The sequence below is a fragment of the Pogona vitticeps genome, chromosome 2, assembly GCF_051106095.1.
Source record: "Pogona vitticeps strain Pit_001003342236 chromosome 2, PviZW2.1, whole genome shotgun sequence".
NCBI lineage: Eukaryota > Metazoa > Chordata > Lepidosauria > Squamata > Agamidae > Pogona > Pogona vitticeps.
Window position 1 is genome coordinate 166599868 of NC_135784.1, and position 26631 is coordinate 166626498.

At 42.7% G+C, this 26631-nt stretch overlaps 1 long non-coding RNA gene across 1 annotated transcript; it reads left to right on the forward strand.

Moving 5' to 3' along the window:
* Positions 1-5704: 5704 nt before the first annotated feature.
* Positions 5705-25548, forward strand: LOC144586431 (uncharacterized). The gene is made up of 2 exons (XR_013541258.1): positions 5705-20383; positions 25298-25548. It is a non-coding gene; the product is annotated as an uncharacterized LOC144586431 (long non-coding RNA).
* The last annotated feature ends 1083 nt before the right edge of the window (positions 25549-26631 follow it).

A 26631-nucleotide genomic window follows, 5' to 3' on the forward strand; every position in this document is an offset into this window, starting at 1 on the left:
AAAACCCCACAACACAGAACCACTGTAGTCAATTTAAGTTGCTTTTTTCCAGAGCTCTTCATTTTTCCTGTGTTATCTTCCCACAGATTCCAAACTGACCAGCAGCATCCTCACTTCTTTTTGAACCGAAAATAGAAATGTAAATGCAAAGGGAAATCAGTTTAAAACAGGGGTGTCCAACCTTTCACCTTCCCTGGGCCACATTAGAAGATGAAAATTTGGTTTGGGCCGCTTGGGGGGGCAGCCCTAGCCGTCCTCAGCAGCCCCGCTCCAAGTGTGCTTACTGGCAGCTGTGATCTCAGACAGCAGAGGCTGCCAGCTTCGACTCTGGCAGCTTTATGGGGCCGGGAGGGGGTCCACCTATTGATGGGGACAGCGCAATGCAGTCACACAGCCCCCCTGTTCCCTCCCCTCCCACTACTTCCTTCCTTCCCTCTCTCCCCCTCTACTGTTGTGTGACATGTCCCGGCCACATTCCGGCCGCAAGCGCCAGCAGTGTAACTTGAAACTTTGGAATTCTTTAAAAATAAAAAATTGCACTGGGCCGCATTACGAGCTGACCTGGGCCTCATGCGGCCCTCGGGCCGCAGGTTGGACAAGCCTGGTTTAAAATGAATGGGGAGACATACCCATCACTGCCTTGCTTAGTTATATAATCGCTACTTTCTTGCTATATTCACATTTCAAAAAGAATCTGAAAAACCAAAGTTTCTCTCTAACTATGGACCTGGTATTTGTGGTATAGAAAACTGGTGGGATTTCACAGACATCGTACTGGAATAAATTTTTCTGTCATTAAGATGGTGGGTCATCTAGCAGTACTGGCCATCTGTATGTACAAGCCAGGAATGTGGGAGAAGCCTACATGGTTTTCCCCCTCTAGTATTATAACGGAGGATTTGGCTATACCTTATGAGGAAGTATTAGATGAGGGAATTCGTTAAGTGATGATTGTCTGATGTTTTTAGAGGGAGAGTTTTTTCACATCTCCTATAGTTTGCTTATTAAGGTGCCTTGCAGTGTGCCTTGTTCTCTTTTTCATCTCTAGGACCTTGTGTAAAAGTTTGATTTCTCAGGCACATCGGTCAGCCAGAAACAAGTCTCTGGAGCACTACCATGATTTTGGCTGCTGATGACAGCAAGACGTATGAAGCTGATTTCTCCAACCTGCTTTGTCTCCACTAAAATTATTTTTTTAAAAGTGGTATTCACATGCAAGTTTGTTTGACTTGCCGTAGCTAATCTTGGCTAACTAACTAGGTGCCAGTGTGCCTCTTGGTTGTGTAATCAGGCACATGAACAGGCATGCAGTGAAAATGCACCCTGCGCATCAAGTGCGTCAATGTATACACATTGGTCTAAGTTGCACAATGCTATTCCAATTGTAACACATTTGGATTACTATTAACACTTCTAAAATCATACTTTTCAGGACCTCCAGCCCTTGTGATATTGGCTCAGATTTAAAGGTGAGAAAAATGAAAAGATGTTAGTAGTGGCTGCATCATTTTGACCAATACGAGAGCTTGGCTTGTCTTCGGCCCGTGCAGGAGAATTACCCATATGAGATAAGATACGTGGTGCCTGGTGCCAGATCTCGTCCACACGCGCACACACATCCTACATCCTAGAGGGAGTTCAGAGGAGAGAAACAAAAATGATGAAAGGTTTTCAAAACAGGACCTCTGAGAGAGAGTGATAGAGACTCAGGCATGTTGAGACCAGAACAAAGATGACATATGGGAGACATGACTGCGCCGTAAAAATATGTAAAGGGACGCTGTAAAAAGAGGAACGATGACCAATTATTCTTATTAGTAAATGGGAGGAGAGCGAGGAGCAGGGTTATACTGCAGCAGGGAAAAATTAAATGAAACATTAGCAGAAACTGTATCGCTCCAAGAACAGTTTGGACAGTAGAGCTGGTTGCCAACAGGAGGAGTGTGATTCCCTCAGACAGAGGTGCTCAAGGCTAGAGGCCCATCTGTCGAGGATGTTTCGCTGATAACGAAGACACCCCTCTGCCATCTTGCAAGTCCCACTGAGTGATTTCAGGCAGGCTGCTCAGGTGTTATAGACACCTCTGCCACCACTCCCCATAGATCTGTGATAGGTACTTTTCTAATGAGGGAGGAACTGTTCACACAAATGGCTGCCAAAGGATGCTCGCATCTTTGCTCGTTGGGTGGGGAAGAGAGATGCTAACCTTATAAATAAATACCTTGCTTTGTACAAAGGGAAAGAAGAGACATATAGCCAAAGACTGCCCCTGGGATCTTTGTTAGTCTTTCAATTTTTTTAACATTTTATTAGTTTTTCACTCTATCTACATTGGTTTGTACTTGTCAAAATCATGTTACATGGTTTGCTTACAATTATTTGTTTTTTACAATTGTTTGTTTTTTACATCTCAGTGTCTTCCCAATTGTCCCCCCCCAAATTCCAGACATCTTTCAAACATTCAAACCATTCATGTACATATTTTAGTATATAATATGACTACTATCATATTACTTTCATAGTATACAATATTCTCAAGATTTTCTAATAACATTCTTAATAAAAATGGTTCCAGATCCATGCCCCAACTTTATATCTAGTTTAATTTACCTAAAATGAAAACCCACCATATTACATCTTTACCCTGGTTAGGGCTCCCTTATTTCAATTTAATTCTCCTTTTAAATATAAAGGATATGCCCCTTTACAATTCCCAAAGTTAAATACATGTTTTTCAACATTAAGGGCCCCCTTCTTATTTTTCCCTTTTTCATCTTTCTAAGTAATTTCCTCTCTTATTTCTCTTTTTTCACTTTGTGTTTCTGTCTCTCTAAGCATTCTGCCATCTTTTATGCCCTCTGAAAACATTTTGTGCATCTGATTTATCTCCCCTAGATCTTTATATACTTGGTCTATCTTCAATAGATCTTCCAGGCTTTTTAAATTAACTTTGCTGATTTTCTCCCCTTGTCTTCCCTTAATACTTTCCTCTGATCCAATATTGACGTTGTTTTCCCCATTAATTTCCTCCAGCTTCTCTTTTGATTGGCATACATCATCCGGCACATTCTTGTTTCCTTCTTCATTATTCCCTGTCACTTGTTGACTATAATTCTTCAGATGTTCATTGAATAATTTTGTCTCTTCGTAGTGGGATCTCACTATTTCTAGTATTGTTTGAAGGGTAGGTTTTGTTTCATCCCAAAATTGTCCTTGTTGTGCCATTCTGTTCCAGCTGCCCAAGAGCTTAGGCCAACTCGCAGTCCAGTTCGATGATTGGATCTGTGTCCTCATTGATCCCTGGCAAATTGATGCCAGCTAAACAGACATTCCAAGTCTCCAGAGTCAGTTCAAAGAGTCCTCTTTTGCTAAATAGGCCTGAACCAAAATTTTAACCCCCAAGGTGCCAAGGTACAATGCAATGGTTGTATCCGCGGCCTGATGGCCTAATTCCCATAGATTTACACCAGCTAGTCAAACATAAGCACTTCCAGCTCCCAGGGCAGTTTCAAAAGATCTACTTTGGCCAAATAGGCCTGGAATGAGGTTCAAAAGCCCCAAATATCACAGTCCAGTTCAGTGTTTGTATCCATATCCTGGTGGCCTAGTTCCCACAATTCTGCATGACCAAAACTGTGATTCCAAGTCCCTGGAGGTGGTTCCAAAAAGTTCACTTTGGCCCAGTATACTAATTCCCAAGGTACAGTTTAAAAAGATCCACTTTAGGGTTAATTTATGTTCCAGTCAGGCACGAAGAAATCAAAAATAAATAGAAAACGGATTTCCAAGCTTTAAACAACAGTAGAGTACTCAAGGTCACTGTTCTGGGCATTATGCCAAAAAACTTCAAATAGTCAAAACATGAGTCCAGACCTATCTAGTAATAACTTATGAGAAAATTTCTTAAGATTTATAACACCAAATTATAATATTCTTAAAGTATATTTTGAATGTATTTAAATGAGTAGTTAATGTCCCATTAATCTTTAAGTTATTTTCTTTGCATCAACTATCCCTCTCTCCAGATTTCCTGCCGCTCTATGATTGAAGAGATTGATAGAAGGTTCTTTTTTCTGTATATAGGAATTGTCTTCTCCAGGGGTAATCATAAGCAATTAGTTGTAAAAATATATCTCACCTGATAGTAACACTGATGCTGAATAGCTGATTATTGCTTCTCTTATTTGCCGGCTGCCGACGGCTTACAAGCGAGCTTTAAACTGCTTGTTTCTGCCCGTTGGCTGATTAGGGAGTTTTCTGGATCAAATGGGGATGACCGCTGTCCCCCCCCCCCGTGATCAACAGCCCCCCCCCCCGAGTTCACCACCTCTCAGGGGTGGTTTCGACACCATAGGGTGTCCCAAACAGGTCAGAATTTAGCCCAGGGGACAGAGCTCTGTCCTCCTGCTGCTGTCTCGTCGCGGCGTCAAGCCGGAAGTCTTTCAATTTTTATTTATTCATTTGCTTCCCGTACATTTCACCTTTCCTCCAAGGGCATATAAATGGCTTTCCTCCTACCTAATTTATCCCTACAAGAGCCCTATGTAGTAGACAAAGCTAAATGGAACTGTAATTAGTAGAACAAAAAAAATGATAATAATGATAATTCCAGGAAAAATTTGGGAGATAATTGTTTTTTTAGGGGGCTTGTTTATTTTTGGCAGTTTGCATCCCTGTGATAGTGTCTGGAGATAGGAAAGCTATACTTAGCTCTTCCATTGCTGTTGTTTATTTTAAATAGAAAGCTATGGAGAATGGACTACTAAGAATGGAATAAAGCATACATTACAATCAAAGTAGTTGCCCAAACCAATTTCACAATAAATGTTTTAGATTTTAAAACTCCACCTGCCCCCTTGCTGTTTTCCAGATTAACATATATACGTCTCCAGCAGAAATACTCTGGGGAATTTCACACACACCCTGCATAGTAATAACCATTTCATGGGGCCCCTCTGGGGATTTATCAATGCCCCCACCACACTCTTTCTCTTTAAAAAATATCTGGGACTGATCATCCTTAGAGTATGATTGTGATGGTGAGCAGGATTGTCCATAACAGTCTGGCCAGGTCAGCAGCAGCCCATTCCCTGAGATTTCAGGGCCAAAACTTGAGACCAGGGGAAAGAACTTTGTGAAGTCATTGGGTGGGTCTTTATGATGCCACAGAGGGTAGGGAGTGTCATACACTGCAAACATCTTTCTGATGAGCCAACAGGGCTCTGGTGGCAGCTGGGAAATAATGTAGATGAGCATCCACATATCTGTGAAGATTATCTGTAATCCAGGTGAGGTTAGTTGGAAGTTGAGTGATGACAACTGGACTTCTTTCTTATTAGGCCCAGCACAGGAGAGGCAATGGCTCAGGACCATGATCAGCAGTGTTCCTTCATTTGAAGGACAAATAATACTCATTTGATGACCAAGATGTACTCATTTGGGGCTGAGAAGATAGGTGGTTTGAGAGAGGGCTTGGGGGGGGGATGATACATGTGCCTATAGAAAATCCCTCACTCAACAAGGGTGGAGGCCTTAGGTACCCTTTCATCTGTCCCCAGCAAGATCAGGGCCAAGCACACCAGAAAGATCACTTGTTAATGACCCATGACAGTAGGTGGAGAAGGACTGCAGAAGTGGGATTTTCACTCACCCCCTCCCGTTTGTCCATCTAACGAGTCTATTCAGCCCAGCAGGGGGAGTGATACCAAAATGGAGGATACATCAGGGGTTTCATAACCAACTCTCTTCAGACTGAAGAAGCTACTTGGTTGAGTAGCGAAATGTTTTTCAACCTAATAAGAAACACGTTCAGTTGCCATGACTCAACTTACAGATGAGTGTCCATACTTTGAAGCCAGGTTTCGATCACTGTTTGACTGCTGAGCTGAGGAATGGGTTTTTAATAGAATGGTACTTCTAAACTTATTTTAATTCAGTTATCCTTCAGAGATGATATTTTATTTAACTGTGTTTTAAAATTCTGTTTTAATATTATTATTTCCTCCATGTTTTATTTGTTTAGTTTCTAATCATATTATTAGTCGCTTTTAATACCATGATTAGTCCAGGTGTTGGCAGAATAAATGAACTACAGGAATAAAATGATCGCCCTAATACTATTTCTGATATACATTTCCGTAAGATAAATTGCATTAAGTCTTGAAGGCAAACTGGTGCTCACTAATTAGGTACTGTTTGTGTTCCTGGGCGTACACCTGATGGGGCAATCAGGCACTTGTCCAGGAGCGCTATCAGCACTGGGGTGCATGCCCAGAAACACAACTGGCACTTCATTAATGAGTAGCAATTTGCCATCAGGTCTGATGGAATAAGATTCCAACCCATGAACAAATAGCCACCCTAAAATTCATTCTCATGCTCTAGCACTCACAGAGCATAAACACCAGTGATGTGGCTCTATGCAATAGCTTGCCCACCAGCCTCCTGCTCTTTATCTTGCAGTAAACTCAGATGGACCCTCTTGCAAAGGGTTTTCCACCCGTTCATCAACTGTACATTGTCAGTACCCTGTTTCCCTGAAAATAAGACAGGGTCTTATATTAATTTTTGCTCCAAAAAACACATTAGGTCATTTTCAGGGAGTGTCTTTTTTTTTCATGTATAACAATCTACATTTATTCAGGTACAGTCCTGTCATATTCTTCTGGTTGCTGCACAATGGTGGAGGGCGAGGTTTCACTTAACTAGGGCTTATTTGGGGGGGTAGGGCTTATATTACAAGCATCCTGAAAAATCAGACTAGGGCTTATTTTCAGGGAAACAGGGTAGCATAAAGAGAACAATCCTGAATACACACACACACACACACATACATGGGGGGGGAGAGAGAGTGAGAGTGAGAGAGAGTCTAGTGGAAGAGAAAGGGGAGGATACACTTTGCTTTCTACAAGCCACTTCCACCAGTGATTTGCTTTATTTGCTATGTCTCCAATCTGCTAACACACTCCAGTGACCATAAGACAGACAACTGGCCGGCCAGAGGCTCATAACACAGGAAGCAAAACAGTTAGAGGCTGGGGAAAGAGTGTTTATTGTGGGGAGACTAGAGTCAATGTGGACCATTAAAATGGTAACTCTATCTAATGCTTGCTTGGCTGTTAATGAGGACAGGAAGGGGTAAGAACATGTTTGCAGGAGCAGAGGAAGGATAAAAATAAAGCACTCAGAACGCTGATGTCTCTCGCTCTAATCGCCCCATAAAATGGATTTAAGCAGCTTGTCGGAGAGTTTCCAGTGTCTCTTTTTTATTGTTCCCGGCCATATAATTCTTTCCTTAAAGGGCCCATCACCAGATTAATTAAGCATTATGCAAAAAAGGAGGAATGGAGGGGGCAGAAGGGCTTGCTGAATGGATTCCTCCCTTGGGAAGGGTGTTGAGAAGATACACATTTCACAGCAAGCAAGAATCACAATGCTCAACAGGCAAAGGCTGGAATTGCCAAACTAAATCTTAAGGCAGGAGTGTTGTAGAGCCGTTGCCAGCCCCAGTTCTTGATTTTGGCACTGCAGGAATGGGTGGGAGGGCAAGCAAATATGAAATAGTATGGAAAGATAAAGGAGTTCCATGGAGGAAGGGCCATGGTGTCAGCCCATATTACTAGGGAATCCTTGGTTGGAAGAGGTTGTCTTGTGCCACTGGACAGCTCAAGAATGGCTGGGGCTCCATGGTCAAGCTCCCATGCTTTGCAGCCAAGATGCCCCACGTTCAACCCTCAATATGGCTTGATAAGAATCTGCTCTGAAATGTTGGAAAGTTATGGCTAGTTGGCATACACAGTACTCAGGTGAGCCGGTGGCCTTGCTTGATATAAGGTAGCTTCTTATATATTGCTTTGGGGAACTTCAGTTCCCAGAATCCCCAACCACTTCTCTGCCTGTGAAGACACAAGAATATAAAACAGCCATGGCAAGAAATCCAGCAGAAGCAAGAAAAAAATGGTGGTCCCTCATCCCACAAAAGGGTTGCCCACTGATGATCTGGGTCAAAACCATCAGACATAATATGATACAGAGTTACAAAAATGGGAGTGCCAAAAAAGGGTCAGAATCCTATTGGTGTTCATGTAAAGTTTGTGTAACTTGCCATAACTAATTGCAGCCAACTGATGAGATTTCAGACAATTGCACACATCATCACAAGTCTAATTGCAGAAGAACTGCCACACCATCTCAACAATTATGTGTAATTAGCTATGACAAGTTACAAAAACTTTACATGGACAACAGTAAGACTCCAGCCAGCATGTTACAGATAGCTTGCCATGAGAAGGTGGAAATGTATAAGCATTCCAGACACCTGATTCAGGGAGGTTTCCAGACTGAAAAATCATACTTCAAATGAAGTCCATGTTTACTACCAAGTGTCAATCACAAAACAAAGCAAAATAATTTGCAGACTAGCAGAGGTGTGAAAAGCTCCTACTCTGACAACCAGACTTTTCTCAGCACTTTACAAAACCTCCTCTGTTAGTTAAAACAGAATATGTCTAACATATAGTTGGGCCATTAGTCCTGGTTTCTGGCAGCTGTGCATGATCCAGTTGCTGTCCAGAGGTTGTGGTAGCTCCCATCCTGCTGGATACAACTGGCTGCTAAACTCAAGGCAGAACCTGAAGTCTGTGCTGTGTGCATCATGGGATGGGGGAGCTCCACCATGGCAGCCAGGTTGCCTTCCAAGCGCCAGCAAACCTCACCAGTCTGAAGCAGGAACTCCTGTACCCCAACACCAATGCCAGCCTCACTAACCTGGGCCAGAGAGGCATCTCAAAAGAGGTCACAAGAGACTCTATGGTTTCAGTTCTGGTTTGTGCCATTTTGGTGTCTTGGGCCAACTTTGCTGTTGAGCATCTGGCCCAATCCACTTCTTATGCACCTGCCGGGTGTGAGGCTATCGGCATTTGGGCTCACTCCAAATTCAGCACACCATCATCTGCTCCATGGTAGGGGCTGTTTTACTATTGAACTACACTATTGCAGCCATTCATATCACCCTGATGTTCCAGAATATTCCCTGCCAGCAAGATGAGGAACCACTGCCCTATGAAGATAGCCTTTTTGGCCTGCAAGCTTCTTCTACAGGTCCTGCCTCATCTTTCTGCCAGAACCGCGCAGATAGTCCTTGCTCTTATCTCCAATCACTAATTGCACATAACGATAGGGATTTCCCAGCTCACTGTCAAAGAAGACTTTGACGGACAGGCGTGACTTGGGCATTCCGCCACAGAAGGGCAATTTGTTTCCCCCAATCAACAGCAGTAGTCATCTGGCTGAAGACATTTCTTCAACACACCACTCCACAACAAAGTGGATTTGTCCTCAATTTTTTAAAAATTCAAAATGACATGAAATGAATTCAAGATATGTACAAGGCTACTGGAGAACACCAAAGAATTTCAGAAGATCAGTCTATGCTTTTAAGACCGCAGCGATGCCTTTGACTGTTTAGATCATGAGACACTATGTGTTGTTCTGAAAGAAATGGGTGAGCCTCAGGACTTGAGTGTCCTGATTGTCACCTGTATTGTACACAAGAAGCTACTGTTAGGACAGGATATGGATTGACAGAACGGTTTCCTCCAGGCAAAGGTGTCAGACAAGGGTGCATTTGATTCCCTTATCTGTTCAATCTGTATGCAGGTCACATGGAAAGCCAGGCTGGATTCAGATGAAGGACGGTTGAAAATTGGTGGAAGAAACATTAATAACTTAAGATATATGGATGACATCATCTTACTGGCAGAAAGCAGCAACACTTGAAACGATGTTTAAATAAAGTGAAAGAACAGCGTGTCAAAGACAAAATCTTGACTCCAGAAGAACTACACAGCTTCAGCATTGACAATGAAGAAACTGAAATAGTTAGCAATTTTTTATACTTGGGTTCAGTCATCAATCCAAATGGAGACTGCAGTCAAGAAACCGGAAGAAGACCGAGACTCATAAGGTTGCAAGGAAGAAATTAGAAAAGATCATCAAATGTAAGGATGTGCCACTGGAGACTAAGGCCAAGATCACCGACACTCTTGTATTTCTGCTAATCATGTATGGGTGTGAAAGCTGGAAAGTTCAGAAAGCTGGCAGGAAAATAATTAATTCATCTGAAATGAGGTGCCAGAGGAAAGCTTTGTGGATACCCTGGACTGCTGGAAAAACAAACAAGAAGCTCCTAGATCCAATCTAGCTTGAACTATCTCTAGTGGCAAAAATGTTGAAACTGAGGCTGTCCTACTCTGGGCACATCACAAGAATGCAGAATTCTCTTAAAAAGAGAATAATTCTGGGAGAGGAGGAAGGCAGTAGGAAAGTAGGAAGACCAAATATAAGATAGACTAACTCCTCAAAGGAAGCCACAGGCTTCAGTTTACAAGAGCTAGGTAGGGCTATTGAGGGCAGGAATTGTTGGAGATAGCTCACTCATTGGATTGCCATGAGTTGCAGGCAACTTGACAGCAGATGACAATAACAACTATGCAGAAGTGTACACAGTAGTGTTTCATAGAGCCCATAATAACAGCAGTAACCTTGGTAGACTATGTTGTTTTTATATTACCTGCTCTTCTCATTTTTAAAAAAGTCAAATGATTTTTTTTTTCTAGTAGTGAAAGTGAGAAAGGTTTTATCCTATCCCTGTCTGTTTCACTCAGCAGAGACAGGCACAGTAGAGGATACTGAAGAAAATGCTTCAAGGCCCTAGCATGGACAATTGCCAGATTATGGCCTTATATGTACAGCTCCCTGCTTGTTTTTGAAACTTCTGTATCTCTCAACTTGATCACCTCTTCTCTGGTTTCTCTCTCTGTGGCTGCAATCACACATCATCATAAAGCATAGTGAAGTTTGTTGAAATCCCGGTTGTTCCAAACTACAAGCCAGCTCCTGCTCACAAGCCATGATTTGTGTGCCAGTCAAGAAATACAACCTATAGCTTTGTTATTGGTTTATGTAATCTGGCTTGTTTAAAATCTGGCTTGTCCTGACATTTGAATGTGCAACTTTGGTTTCTTCTCGGCTCTTTTCTCAGCTGTTGCGTCTGAAACAGAAGCTGACAAAAGATGGAGAAGTAGGAAGATTTAATTGCTGGCCATGCAAGTTGCGTCATAAGGAACAAACTATGATTGAAACAATCTATGGCTTATTGTGATGCACAAACATGCCCCCCACTCTGCTAGCTTCTGCAGCACTGCACTGCTTATCTAACCCATACACACTACCTCCTTCTGATCCACTGGTATGCAAAGGGAGGAAGGAGACACTTTCACTCTTAAATTTATTAACGTGTTTCCCCAAAAATAAGACAGGGTTTTATATTAATTTTTGCTCCAAAAATGCATTAGGGCTTATTTTCAGGGGATGTTTTATATTTTTCATGTACAACAATCTACATTTATTCAAATGCAGTCACGTCATCTTCTTCTGGTTGCTGCACAATGGTGGAGGGGGGCGTTTCACTTAACTGGGGCTTATTTTTGGGGTCAGGCTTATATTACAAGTACTGTGTCCTGAAAAATCATACTAGGGCTTATTTTCAGGTTAGGTCTTATTTTTGGGGAAACAGGGTATTTTTATTATTTTAAGATATACAGACAGAAACTGTTTTGCAGCAATATACACCCTGTGTGTGAATTATATTACTGTGCCACCATGCAGCTATCCCCACCTCATTCATATCTCAATCTATTTGTCTATTTATTTACCCAGGCTTTCAACCTCTAGGTTTTTTTTAAAGTGCCTCCATTATTTTGAGCAATTAATGTTATTGTTGTCAACTGCTTGCTTGATTATTGGTGTTGTATTGTGTTTTATAGCTTATTGCTAACTGGCCTGGAAATGTCTAATTGAAGGATTTTGTAGAAACATTTTCACAGCGCAGTTTTTGCAGTGTCTGTTTTAGGTTTCCGAAGGATCTTGGAAACATCTTTCATTCTTGGTGAATTCCCAATTCTTGCTTTAACAGCACTTCACACCAAGACGTCTCCCTACGCCAGTAAGATTTCTGAATGTTTGCTTGAAACAGCCAGATTTTGTGTAGCTTAGGGAGATACTTCCTGGGGCATCTTGTCCAAGAAAGGTGACATTTTTGCACAGGAATTGTAATAATTCTGCATAGATTGCAATTTCCACTAAAAGAAAAGGACCATCAAATGCCCACAAACTCCCGTGAGATGTCTTGCAAAAACAAGTGAAAACTCACACATGGGGAAGCCTCACTGGGAGGAGAAAAGAGGGCTTTTTCCACTCTTGGTTGCTTACCAAGAGCAAGAGGCTGCAATACTAACATGCTAGCCTGCTTAAAAGCATGCCCCGCTGAGTTCAGTGGCATTTGCTCCTCAGAACTGGGCACCGAATTGCAGCCTATACAGACACGTGTATCCACATGTGAGGACCTTGGAGCGACGGATCAGAGAAAACACATTTATTCTAAAGAGATTACTGGCTCACATGGAAGAGCCTCCTTTGAAATGAACGTTTAAAAAATTCTTTGGCACTGGATCAGACTGTACCTAGGAAGTGGTGTATTCGGTTGGTTTCCTCACTACAGCATGCTAATAAAACTTTTATTTACAGACTAGAGGACACAACCTGTAGCTTTCTCTTACCTAATGCAAATATGAAAGGCATGGGCAGGTGTGTGGGCTGCAGATTATCCCGTCTTCACGATTCAGAGAAGCATAAACCTGCTTTCTTTGAGCTCACCGTTTGAGGAGGGCCAGCTGTTTTCACACGCTTTTAGCTCTGAGTGGAGAGGGAAAGGCCCTTCGGGCAGAAACTTTCTGCATGTCAGCTCAAGCCGATGATGGATTGCCCCATGAGCTGGAGGGAAGTTGTTCAGCTGTGGGAAGAATATTCCTTATGTATGAGAATATGTAACAAAATCCTCCTTCACTGTACAGTGACTGATTTCAATATTAGTACAGGACAGTAGGAATTAGTGGCTGATTGGACAAAGATGTTTATTATTTATTTGATATGTTGATAGCCTTCCTTTGTTCCAATGAACTCAAGGAGCAACTTGTTCTTTCACCTTTATTATCACTGCAGCCCTGTGAGGTAGGCAGAAGCACATATCCCTGGCACGAGCTCACCCAGCACGCACCATGGCCATGTGGGGATTTGAACCCAGTTTCCCCAAGTTCTCATCCAAACTTCTAAGCATTAGGCCACACTGGCTGCAGTTCACTAAAAAGGGAGAAAACTGGGTGGTGTGGCTGCGTTGCAAGTAGATACCAGAAGAATAGGCAGAGGTGAGAGTTAATGTTCTTGCAAAACTAGGCTGATGTTAGAAATGTCCATATCATCATCATCATCATCATCATCATCATCATCATCATCATCGTCATCGTCATCATCATCATCATCATCATCATCATCTTAGAACTGTTGAGCTAGAAGGGACCCTACCAATCATCATCCAACCCCTGCGAGGGAGGCACAATAGGGAATTGGACTCCCAACCTCTAGTTGTCCATCCAGATACCTAGACCACTGAGCTATCCAGAGACTGGGAAAAGGTAGGGTAGATTCTAGCCTCGTCTGTCCCAATATAGCACATTTCAGATATTCTGCACTACAGCTTTCTGAATTCCTGACCACTGACCCTTCTGGCTGGGAATAATGTGAGCTGTCAGGGCTAGAGTCCAACCCAGCCTTGCCCAATTTGGTGCCCATGGCAAGAAATCTTACCTACCTGACTGGTTGTTGGCCAGTCTAGTGATCAGATCCACCCCACTGATCTCTGTCCTCCTAGTCACGTACAGAGCTAAAAACACTTTCCGTAACAAGAAACAGAAAGAGAAGGAGGAAAATAACAACTATAACATGCCACATCAGAATATGGATGCAACCTAGTGGGGAAAAAAATCCACAGGCTTTGATGATGGAAGCAGAGGCACGACCTGCCAGTACCAGGTTTGGGAAGGTCTTCTGGGCTGGGTTTAGAGCTGAAAGCCAAGGTGAAAGATCTTTCTTTGGCTAAAAATAAAAACTCGCTCCATGCAACAGCTGCAGCCACAACCAAAGCTTTTCACTTGGAGAGCAGTTGATCCAAAGAAAATCCAAACACATTCAAAAAAAGGGGGGGGGGATACAGGCTGTTGTTAGACACAACCAAGGTGTTTATATCTCACCCCAACATTTCATGGGAAACTGCTTTGGTCCAAACTGCCTGCAGCTGTTTTTTGGTTCCTGTGCAGTTTTGATCTGTCTTGAGGGCTCCTCAGAACCTTCTGAGCCCAAAATCCCATATTTCTTTTGAATGGCCACAAGGGGGGAAAAAAACCAATTTTTTAAAAAATTGAAGATTCTCAGTCATTGAGATGCAGTTATCTGGAAGTTGAGTCGTGGCAACTGGACTTCTTTCTTGTTAGGTTGAAAAGTTTCGCTACTCATCCAAGGAGCTTCTTCAGTCTGACAGAAGAAGCTACTTAGATGAGTAGTGAAACATTTCAACCTAACAAGAAAGAAGTCCAGTTGCCATGACTCAACTTCCAGATAATTTTTTTAAGTTAATCCATTTTTTTCAGTGTGACCACCTCCATTCCCTCCTCATTCATAGCTGCCATAGACAGTATCCTCTCATTGCTGCTGGAACTGGTCTTTATTAAGATAGGGGAAGAGGCTACAAAGTTCAATTGGGAGCTATGCACCCAACAGTCCATGGAGGGCTCAGTTGCCTTCATTAGTTCCCCCGCCCCATCTGTCTCGGTCCTCAGAACGGCTCCAGTTCCATTCATGGGGCCTCCAGTGTCTCTAGTTCAAGGTTGGAGTCCACATCACCACACGGACCCTTTACCAGCTGACCTCTTTTAGGCAGGGCTGGTAATGCCAGGCCAAGCAAAGACCCTGAGCCCCAGCAGTTCATCCCATTCCTGAAGGATTTGCCTCAGCTGTGGGAAGTCTGTGGTGGGGGTGTAGGTGTGAAGCAAATGACCCTCCCAGGACTGTCGGAAGAGTGTCCCCATCACATTCAGTTAACAAAAAACTGTTACAGAAAACTGAACACTAAACATTGCATTAAAAAAAGAAAAAATATTAAATATGTACATCAGCCTCTTTGGTTATATCCCTTCCCTTTAGTCTCAGAGCCTGGAAATATGGCTCTCAGGCTGTTGGGAAATCTGACAAATGGTCCTCAGACTGACTAGGATCGCCCAACTCTGCCCTACAAATGATCTTGCCAAAACATTGCATTCTGGCTTGCAATTTTTTTATTTTTAATTGCTTTCTGGTCCCCACTCCCATCCCACCACATTCCACAACATTAAGATTTCTGTAACTTTGAAACCAGTTGCACTGCAGTCTTTTGACATTTGGGTGGACCTGGTGGGATGAGGTAGTTGGAGACACGACCGCCCCATTCCCCTCCTACCTGCTCTTCTCCCCCAGGTAATCAAGCCCAAGATTGGACTGACCCCCCCGGGGTCCACTTCTCTCACATTTGGAAGATGCCTAGAAAAATACCATCAAGTTTGCACAGACTGAAGAGGCAGTCAGGAGCGGCTGCCAAAGTCTCCTCAATGCTGTGCAGACAGCTTTTCAAAACTCAGCCACAGGTGCACACCACAACTCTTATTCCATTGGCCAAGGTTTTCCCACTTTTTACATTTGGGAGAAGTTGGGCCTGGGCCATTTCCGTTAAGCCCCAGTGCTCTGCCTCACAGCCAGAGAACAGAACTGGAAGCAGTCAAACAAAGTGTTTGTGTTGTCCTGAGTGAGCTAATGCTAAATGGCATTTTCATCTCCATTGCTTCTTGCTTTAAAGAAGAGAGTTGAAAGGAAATGGCAGAATCTCTGGGCAGTACTTATGCTAATTGTGTCTCCAGTTAGGTCAATTTCCTCCACACGGCATCATTTACAGCACAGGGGATCCGGGCAGGGGTGGGTGGAGAGAAGACACTACCTTTATGGCCCTTGATTGCATTTGCGAGCAACTCCATATTCTGAACAGGCAATAGGAGGAAAGAAGCCAGATGATGCAGCCTCTGTTTTTGTCTAAAGCGTTTGGGGATTGCACCATCCTCCACATGCTTCCTTCTCTATTTGGACAAATGTCAAATCATATTGTTCACAGAAGAAGTTGACTAAGAAGGGGAAATAGTGAAGGTCTAAAATCAGCTGTTGTGGTTTATCCATTACACTAGAAACTATTTCTCATCTCTTTGAGGTGAGAAACGGGGGGGGGGGGGGGAGTGGCTGCCTTGAAGCACCTGTTTCTTGTCACCAAGATTGTTCTCTGTGACAGCTCCAGAGCAGGGTTGGAAAGGGCAGTCCCTAAATTTTTAAGGAATTCCCCCCCATTCCCCCATTGTAGTCCACAGACCACCCCCAGCTGTTCTCATCCAGCTCTACAGCAAGAATCCACCTCCCATCCTGTCCTACCTATTTTTTTCCTTGGAGATTTCTGAGGTTATTATTCCACCAGATTTTCTCTGAATATTCAAATCTTGAATGCTCAGCACCAAACGTTTATATGACAATCACTATTTACAATCTCTTTCTAGGTGTTACGGTTTGGGCAGAAGATGACTGAGGAAGGAAGGGACTGAGGAAGGGATGGGAAAGTAGTAGGAAAGGCTTAACAATTTAAATCATTATTAGGCCCAGTTTCTCAACAAGAACTCACTAAGAGTCAAGCTTTTTAAAAACAAATTTCAAGTCTACTAGTAGATTTCAAGGTGGGTGACTTAAAGCAGATCAACAAAAGCAAGATGTGCTGCTTATATACCACCCCAAATATACTGCACATATACCATCTTGGAAGGATGGAAGACTGAGTCAGCCTTGAGCTGTGGCTACCTGAATCTGTTGGGATCAAACACAGGTTTGGAAGCAGAGTTTGGATTGCAGTACTGCAATTTAACCACTGTGCCATGAGGCTCCATGACTCCCAAGGGAACTAGTAACAGTCACCATTCATCATTTAGTCGTTTAGTCGTGTCCGACTCTTCGTGACCCCATGGACCAGGGCACGCCAGGCCCTCCTATCTTCCACTGCCTCCCGGAGTTGTGTCAAATTCATGTTGGTTGCTTCGATGACATTGTCCAACCATCTCATCCTCTGTCGTCCCCTTCTCCTCTTGCCTTCACACTTTCCTAACATCAAGGTCTTTTCCAAGGAGTCTTCTCTTCTCATGAGATGGCCAAAGTATTGGAGCCTCAGCTTCAGGATCTGTCCTTCCAGTGAGCACTCAGATTTGATTAGAATTGATGGGTTTGTTCTCCTTACAGTCCAGGGGACTCTCAAGAGCCTCCTCCAGCACCACAATTCAAAGGCATCAATTCTTCGGCGGTCAGCTTTCTCTTCCATACATCACTACAGGAAAACCATAGCTTTGACTATGTGGACTTTTGTTGGCAAGGTGATGTCTCTGCTTTTTAAGATGCTGTCAAGGTTTGTCATCGCTTTCCTCCCAAGAAGCAGGAATCTTTTGGGGCTGCTGTCTCCATCTTCAGTGATCATGGAGCCCAAGAAAGTAAAATCTGTCACTGCCTCCATATCTTCCCCTTCTATTTCCCAGGAGGTGAAGCCCCCACTTAAATTTGGTTACTCAAATGTCAAGAATGGCCTTCTGCATGAAAAAAAATGTGAACTCAGTCCTGATATTAAAAATTAAGGAGCAGCTGTGATGCTGTGTGGCTTCTCTGTGTCCATTTCTCTATATGGGACGCAGAGAGAGGACACATCCTTTGGGCCAGATGTGGTCTCCCCAAAAGCATTTTCATGACTGCTGCCCCCATTTGCTGCCATCAGCAGAATCACTGCCCCAAAGCAGCACAGCATGTCAGAATAGGAGGAAAACCCTTCCTGCCTTCTTTTCCCTTCTGGAAGCCCTGCACAGCTGTAGCATTCCAAGGTGGGGCACCACGGAAAGCTGCTGCAGTTCCTTCTCAGTTTTGGTAGCACCTGCGGCCACATCAAGAGCCCCATTAGTTGCTGCTCACAGAAGATGAAATACATGCCTGCCCTCACCCACAGTACTTGGGGGGGGGGAATCCAGTGTGCCATTGGTCACCCTTACCAGAAGCTACAAACTTCCTTGAACAGAGAGCTGGCATTCCTAACCCTCCACAAATGCCGTAATCTTGCCCAGGATTCCAAATCCACAAAACCAGATGCCTTCTGGTTAACCAAGTCTGCTTCGGCTCACTGAAGCCATCTCTTTTTAGTGAACATCTTCTGAACACCATCTTCCATCTCAAAAAGTGAACAGAGAAAACTATCTGTGCTCTGCTCTTTGGTCACTGAGTGCCTCCCCTGGTCATTGTCAAACAAGGAAAATAGATCACTTTGAGGCCAGAGACAATACCGATCTCTGCGTATTATCTGCCATCAAGTCTCATCTGACTAATAAGGTTTCTGATGTGAGATCTTTAAGAAGCGTTTTCTCCATTGACAGGATCACCTTGCACTGAGTTTCCATGACTGAGCTGCACTTCGAACCCAAGTCTCCTGAATCCTATCCGACATGCTATCCATTCAACCACACTAGCTACATGGATCAATTGTATGAATTGCTATAAAGCAGGTTTCCGCATTAGAATACTGTAGTCACAGACCACTTTGCCTTTATGCATCATGACCTATGAAATTTATAGGGCAGGTTTCTATAGGGCAGGATTCAGTTGCAAGAGAATGCTTCAAAAAGGGCAGGCAGCAAATGTATTAGAGAGAAGACTGATATCATTTCAATCCTTGAGATATAACTGAAAGATGTGCAAAGCACAGGAAGATGAATCCACACATTTATTAAAAAACAGACACTCTTTTGTCATGAGCTGGGCTGCAATTGATCCCTCCATGTAGGGTTTCCATCATGGTCGTATCTTCTTCTGGAACTTCCTCTCTTAAGATGCTGTGTGTGCCTTGACTCTACAGAGCTCACTGTAGGGTTTTCAAACTGGTTCTGAAGTCCTTTCTAGACTTTCTCTCATTCTGTATGGCAATGCTGGGAAACGTGGAGCCCTTCTGATATTGTTGAACTCCAGGTCCCATCAGCTCTAGCCAGCCTACTCAATGGTAAGGCATGATGGGAGCAGCAGTTCATTGCCCGGCAGAACAAAGTTTCTTTCACACTTCCACTTCATGGTGTATGCCAAACATTTAGCCAAACCCCAGTTTCACACTGTTCAGCTGGAATTGTTTACCTGTAACTCTCTCTTTTCTATCATTTCACCGCTTGATGGGTGATTTTAGCGGTACATTCTAATGGTGTTTTTATTATCATTTTATTTTACTTTAATCTGATTATTTACTTTATGACCCCTTGGGAGCCTGCAGGCAGAAAACCAGGATAGAAATAGAATGAATAAATAAATAAATTTGCATAAAATCTATTATTTCTTAGAGTAGAAGCCAAATATTTTCTTGATGCAGGTTTTGGGAATGGAAATATTATTGTGTCTCTGGGGCTGGAAAAGCTTTGTGCATACTAAAGGTACAGCACATATTATTAGTAGTCATACTATAACAATGATAATCACCTTCTTAAATATATAGTCCATATTTTCAAGCCAATAGGCTTTCAAACAACTTACAGTACACATTATCACAGAAAATAAAACACAGTGAAATCACTGATTATGAAGCAAGAAGAAGGGAACAGGAGGGAAGACAGGAGTCCCATTCCACAAACTCTTCCATAAGAGTTATTTGAAATAACTATTTTCTACATCAATATTCATGTGAAAAATAATAGATGTGGTATTGTCTCTAGTACACATGTCTCCTCAGGAGCAAACATTAGCTGACTTGTGGCAAGCCACCCTTAGTTGATTAGAAGGTTCCATTTTAATTATCAGGATAATAACATTGCTCTGCCTTAAAGGTTCTTGTAATGATCACTGAGACAACACCCCAAACTCTTACTGGTGTTCATGTAAGATTCACACAACTTGGCACAGCTAATTGATAGGGTGCCAAGCATGTCACCAAGATATGTCCCAGCACCATGTCAATTTGTCACAATTGGCCACAACCAATTATACAACTCTGATATGAGCACCAGTAGAATTCTGGCCAATATCTGTAAGATTTTGAACATTTGACTATATACATGGAAAGAATGTTTATTTTACTGCCTTTGAATTAAAAGTTTTGCTTTAATAATAAGAGTATTTATGTGCTGTCAACTCAACTTCTTAGGGCAACCATTTCCAGGGTTTTCTATATATAGATTATTCAAGAGTCTTTTCTTCATGGGCGCACCTGGGATGGTGTAGTTTTAGAATGATCCTTCTCAAATGCACTGTCTTCAAGATGTGTCTGTATGGAACTCCCATCACTGCATCCAACATGGACTTGGCCATGCATATTGATGATGACAGGAAACATCTGGAGAGCACCTGTTTGGGAACAGTTGTCTAACAGGTAGAAACTGAAAATAAGCTTTATGATAGCACAATGCTTTAATTATTCTTTGCATAGTAGTACAGTGTGTATATCTTCAGAAGAATTACCGGGGGGGGGGGAGAATAAACAGCCACTGTCACACAAAGGTCTGTGACCAAGAATATTCAGTGAAACTGAAATGTAAGATAATGAATAAAGATATATGGGCTTTTGCAGAGGCAGTGCATGGACCACATTGAGGTAGGCAGTGCGCCTCAGCCCAGATTTCACTAGAGTGCTCCCCTCTTGACAAAGGGCTGCTGGTGGGTATTCTTTTTTAAAAAAAAAAGATTTCTATTCAGGTGAAAGGGAAAGTGGCCATATATTTCTTCTTTCCAAGTGGCTCTTGGGACTGCTTGCTACGAGGAGCAGAGTGCCTCATTCAGCCATTCAGGGCCCATCCACACTGAGTATTTGCTCAACTTTCCTTGCACCCATGATGCAGGTACTGCATCCTGGTATCAGCATGAGACTAGGCTGAAACTAGTGCTAACAGAGACAAAACACAACAACAACAACAACAACAACAACAGCAGCAGCAGCAGCAGCAGCAGCAACAACAACAACCCCACTTGCTTTTCATGTGTTTTCACATCACAGCCAAGGGGCAGGGGAACGTGTATTGTTAATCTGCTTTGCTCCACTTTGCTCTGGTGCAGGATCTGTTAGTGTGGACTCCAGTACTATGCTGATCCGTGCACTTTCTGGGTGTATCTCATTTAATGATATTCCCTTATGGGTGTGTTTTTACTAGTCAGTCTCCACCCTTCCATGGCTACCCGATGCTCCTGTTTTATTTACTATGGGGTATCAGTCGTTTCTGCATTCTGCTTTTTTATTATTTTTAAGGCAGGGCAGATGGGCAAAAAGGGACAGCAATCCATGTTACAATTGACACCATGGAGACCAATTCCAGATGTGCATGACCCAGTGCATCCTAGTACCTCCCACAACAAATACCCCCACCAGGTGTGAATGCAAATGCCATTTAACCTAATACAATAGGAATAGCAAAAAGACCAAGAGCAAACCCACAGGGGAATCACCACCTTGTGGGCAAGCCCTTTATCATTTTGTGGATTTGGAATATATGCCTTCAGGAGATTAAACTCAAAAGATTCCCATCCAAAAGGAAAAGTCCTTCATTAAAGAATGTTTAGACACAACCTATTGTCTTCTTTAGTAAGGGTGTCCTTCTGTGTTGAGTGATAATAAGCACCTAGATCTTACAGGACATCACACAATGAATTATTGGAGCCAAGACTGGGGGAAAAATTACTCTTGGCTTTTATTTTCGTCAATTTTTATTACAAATAGTGGCATCCTATATATCAGAAATCACTCCTATGGCTACCTGACAAGCATCTGGCTGGTATAACATCTTGTTAATATGCACCATTATTGAAAAACATCAATTTTCTAGAGCTTGCTCCCTGCCTGTCCACCTCCTCCTTTTCATAGACAAGGGTAGAATATTGAAATATATACAAGTACACACTTTGGTCTGACCCATTGACCAAAAATAGCTATCATTTCTAAAATTAGGAAGCTTCATTAGACTTTTACACACACTTCCTTTTCAGCGAAAGCAGCTTACAATTAAAATCCTCATGGAGGTACAATATATCATTAAGGATATGGATCATTACATTGAGAAGGAGCACGCTTGAAAAGTTATTACCCAGGGCCAAGTCTTTGAGAATCCCACACCTAGATGTACAATTTGGGGAGCTGTAGTCCCCCCCCAAAAAAAAGAAAGAAAGAAAGAAAAGGTAACATTTCCCTAAATCTGGGAGGAAGTCTCTTCAAATCCTCACCTGTTTACACTGTGATCTAGGACTCAGGTTCTTTAACCAATTCCTCATTGATTTAATGGGCCTACTTTAATGTGATTTACTACACTAAGAAACAGGATCTTGACCCAAAGCACAACAAATGTGCTTTGGGCCAAGTTCTACTGAACTGCAGTCTTATCGGGTCCCTTGAAGCCAGAGGTATGACACAAAAAATAAGACTTTATCTATTCCCATTTTTGCTATCTTTATTTTATAACTACTTTTGTTATTCAGAGACGATGTTTTTAATAAAAAAACAACATGATAATGTACACATGTGAACACACACACCTCTCGCTTCCGTTCCTCCATAATTACCTATTCACATATTCAGTCAACAGAGCCAGTCTTACCATTAGTCAGAGTGAGGTGACCACTCTCCAGGTGGAATGCTTCAGGTGATTGGAGGGAACCACAAATTATTATTATTATTATTATTATTATTATTATTATTATTATTATTATTATTATTATTATTATTATTATTATTATTATTATTATTATTATTATTATTATTATTATTATTATTTATTTCATTTCTATCCCGCCTATCTGGTCAGATTCGACCACTCTAGGCGGCTTACAATCAACAGTAGTAAATATTAAAAACATTACAAATACACGAAGATAAAGATCATAGGAGTATAGAAGAAAAAATCATCAGGAATTAACTGTTGGAATTAGCTGTTGGGAAGACCTGCTTATACATAAATGTTTTTAGTTGTTTTTTAAAAGTGCCCAGCGAGGGGGCCGCACGAATCTCAGGAGGTAAGTTGTTCCATAGGCGAGGAGCCACCGCCGAGAAGGCCCGGTTTCTGGTCTTTTCCTTCCGGGCCTCTCTCGGCGTCAGGCTCCTCAGCCTTACCTCCTGGCTTGCGCGAGTGACACGGGTAGATCTTGGTGGGAGGAGGCGTTCCGCCAGGTATCGAGGTCCTAAACCATTTAGGGCTTTATAAGTAAGCATCAGTACTTTGAAGTCGATGCGGAATCGGATGGGCAGCCAATGCAATGCGGCCAGAGTGGGCGAGATATGTTGGTATCTTCTCACTCCACTGAGTAGTCTGGCCGCAGCATTCTGCACCACCTGAAGTTTCCGCAGCAGCCTCAAAGGTAGCCCCACGTAGAGCGCATTACAGTGGTCTAATCTTGAGATTACAAGTGCACATCTTAGAAGTGCAAACCTGGAAGGGACCCTATGGATCACTGAATCCAGTCCCTGGCAAGGAAGCCCAGTGGGGAATCAAACTCCCAGCCTCTGGCTCCACAACCAGAGGCCTAAACCACTGAGCTATCCAGCGGTTCGTACAATGAACCTTGCCTTTAGGTAGGGGTGAGGGACCTTTGTTGTCCAGCAGACTGTTTTGGACAGCCCCAAATGTTACAGAGTAGTTTCGAATCCATTACTGCAACGATGGTAGAACCCCAGGCAGATCTGCTGACATTGGCCACTCCAGGAATCAGCAATAGTCATTATCCCAATCTTGTTGTACGGGCAAACTGTGTCCCTCCAGATTTTTGTTAGGGCCTACCATTCTCATCTCAGGTCATACCAGAGGTGATCCAATCATGCCTCCAAGAGTGGTAGGATCACTGTTGTTGTCCAAGAGGTGTCCAAGTGTGTTCAACGTCCACACATAGCAGACACAGCTGATAGCTAGGGATCACAAGGGTTGCAGTCCAGAAACATGATTTGGAGGACCGCCGTCACCCGTGCCCGTTGTAAAGAAAGAGTGGTGAACCTAAGATGCCGAGACCTGCTTTTGGTTCTGATATCACCCAGTTTACAGTAAGCGGGGGGGGGGGGGAATGGTTCCATGTTCCTGATCTAAAATAAACTATTAGTTCACAGTACACTCTCACTTAATTAGTTATTTTAGATAATTAATATAGCAGGAAACAAACTTTCTAGTGTAACTCCACTCTTCTCACTTCTGCTGTGTTTAACAGGGCTTACTCTATGCTAAATGCTTCTCAGAATTGCCATCTTCAGTTCAATGGAAAGCAGGGCAGAGCTTGGAAAGGTGACCTCTGGGGACTCCCATTCAAGAAACCCAACCACCAACATCCTTGGAACTGTAGACCAAACAGGCATCCCCCCCCCCAAGTCACTGGCAAAGCTCTGGGCAGTGGAAGGCGGTCATAAGCAGCAATTGTTGCACTGCAACTAAATCCGTTACACACAATTGATTTAATTATTTTACATATTTAAGTCACCTTTCAGCCTGTATAACAACTCCCCAGTGTCATAACAACACAGTTTAGAATACTTAACCATTGTATATTTCCTATTAGAATTCATATACACAAGATCGGGCACGTATAACAATCAATATTAATCAATGGGTGTAACATAGGCCAATCTTGGTTTGTACCAAGCATAGTAATCACCACTAAGCCTTGAGGTTAAGCTCAAATCTAAAAGGTCACCTTCTCCAACTGCTCTTTTATCAAAGGCAGCAGCACTTTTTCCATCTTGTTAAAATTTGGCCGCAACCAAGAACAGAATCTGACCCATTTCTGCTCAGAAACATATCCCACTGAGTTCAGTGAGACCTACTGTCACATATGTGAGTGGAGAACGAATGCCATGGCAATGATATTCCATGCTGCTCATTCTTCTCTTTTAAGGGAAACACGTTACTTTAAAAATAAACATACAGCTTTAGACCTGCAACAGGCCACATGCAAACATACCCTACTTGCATCTCTCTGTGTGTTATAGTTCTGCAGCCACCTTTGCAAGCATTCCACCAAATGTTGATAGTGTGAGACTTCTTTTGTTTTTAAACAAGACAGGTTGGGAGCATGAACCTTATTTTAAACCAAAGGTGTGTGTGGTGGGGGTATAAACAAAATTTGGCAGTGGTAAGTGTAGCCAACCTGGAAGTTTCAGGATGTGCTGCTGCAACCATTCGCTGGACCAAGCAGTACGGGTGGCTGCTTCAATATAAGTGGGAGAGTTGAAGAACCAACCCACTGCCAATATCTCCAGTCACTGATCAGAGATATTTGTTATTTATTGATTTGAAATATTTTTACTCCTCTTTTGGATTTCCAGGCTCAAGTGCTACAGAGGCTCCCATAGTGCTGGGAGAGATGGTTGAAAGAGATGGTACCACCCAGAAGAGATCCCCTCCATCCCCACCTTCCAGCCAACCTGGAACGGAGAGAGCAGCACAGGAAGTAGCCGTGAAAAAAAAGGATGGCACTTCCCTCTACCATTTTGGCAGACGTGCTTCCCAACTTAATCAAATCCATCTCTCACATTTATTCAAAAAGGTGATCCTGGTAAACAAAACTTGCCCTTGTCACTGCCCTCAGCCCACTGCATCCCACTGGTTTCAGCATTGTGAAAGAATCACATGGAGGTGATCCTAGCCTTGCCCACCTACGTGACAATCATTGCAATTGACACTAACCTTTTTTCTTAGAAAATGTTTATTTAGATGATGATCATGATGATTCCATATGGCCCCAGACAGCGGTTGATCCAGCTGAAACATCATGGCCCAAACAGCTGCCTGTGAATGCTGCATGCTGCCTAGAAACTGTGGTTTAGAGAACTGTTGAACCTTCTGTGTTAGATCAGCACCATCACTATATTTTCGTTGCTTTTAAATCTGTTTTTCTAACATATTTTAAATATGTTTATTTAACTTTTTAAAAAATATTCAAAAAACTTGTTTCTAGTTTTCATTGTTGTCTTTCTTTAATGATGCAAGCTCTTTTTTAAGGAAAAAGAGGTGGTAACAATATTTTAAATAAAGAAACTACAGTTCCCAGCATTCTCTGATAAAGGGCAATAAATCTTTTAATCAATTTAAATATGATGTGGTTAGGGTGGCCACATCTCCCATATTGTAGATAAGTCTCCTCTCATTTATTTATTTATTTATTTATTTATTTATTTGATTTTTACCCCGCCCCTCTAGACCATGTCTACTCGGGGCGGCTTACAAATGAGGAATGTGCCATTTTGTCCTTTGCTCCAGTCAACCCACTGCCTTAAAACAGCCCAGGGCACAAGACAACAGAGGGTGACAGAGGCAGCGGCTTCACTTATGTTGTGTAAAGTTGACATAACTTGTCACACCAAACTGACAAGGTGCTGCACAACGGTGCTCTTGACCAGGTACATGGATGAGGCATGCCCTTGTACTTCATCAGTGGGCTGCAATTAGTCATGGCCAGTTAGGCAAACTTGATGTGAACTCCCACAGAATCCTGGCCAAAGCATCAAAAAGCAAAAGCCAGCTAGCACATCAACTAATTTATCTCCATTTGAAAAAGAGAGGAGACATCAGTCTAGGGATGTAGGCATTTCAGTCTCCATATTGTTTCCTGTTCATAGGAAGGAGAACGGATGCCACACATTCCTCCCAGTGGCTTCCA